Consider the following 280-nt stretch of genomic DNA (forward strand, 5'->3'; position numbering starts at 1 on the left):
TATATATGTATGTATGTATGTATGTATGTATGTATGTATGTATGTTTTTCGTTATTCTGACTGTATGTCTCGGCAAGACTAAAAAAAATATTTCCTATTCATCGTCGTTCTCTCAATTTTATAATTATATCATATTAATTATCGTAATTAATTATTGCTAAATTAATCAGGAACGCCACACTTCCAATGCTAGCTAGTTGTGACAATGACTAGGCTTCGATTTTTACTAGTAGCCTCCTGTCATTTCATTTACTGAACTAACACCCTGACAAAAAAAAAA

The 280-nt window shown here is 30.0% G+C and overlaps 1 protein-coding gene across 2 annotated transcripts in view; it reads left to right on the forward strand.

The window, feature by feature from the left end:
* Nucleotides 1-280, forward strand: part of LOC106870014 (serine-rich adhesin for platelets) — a 462,526-nt gene that overhangs the window by 67,221 nt on the left and 395,025 nt on the right. The window lies entirely within an intron of this gene.

Source organism: Octopus bimaculoides, chromosome 4 (assembly GCF_001194135.2).
Source record: "Octopus bimaculoides isolate UCB-OBI-ISO-001 chromosome 4, ASM119413v2, whole genome shotgun sequence".
NCBI lineage: Eukaryota > Metazoa > Mollusca > Cephalopoda > Octopoda > Octopodidae > Octopus > Octopus bimaculoides.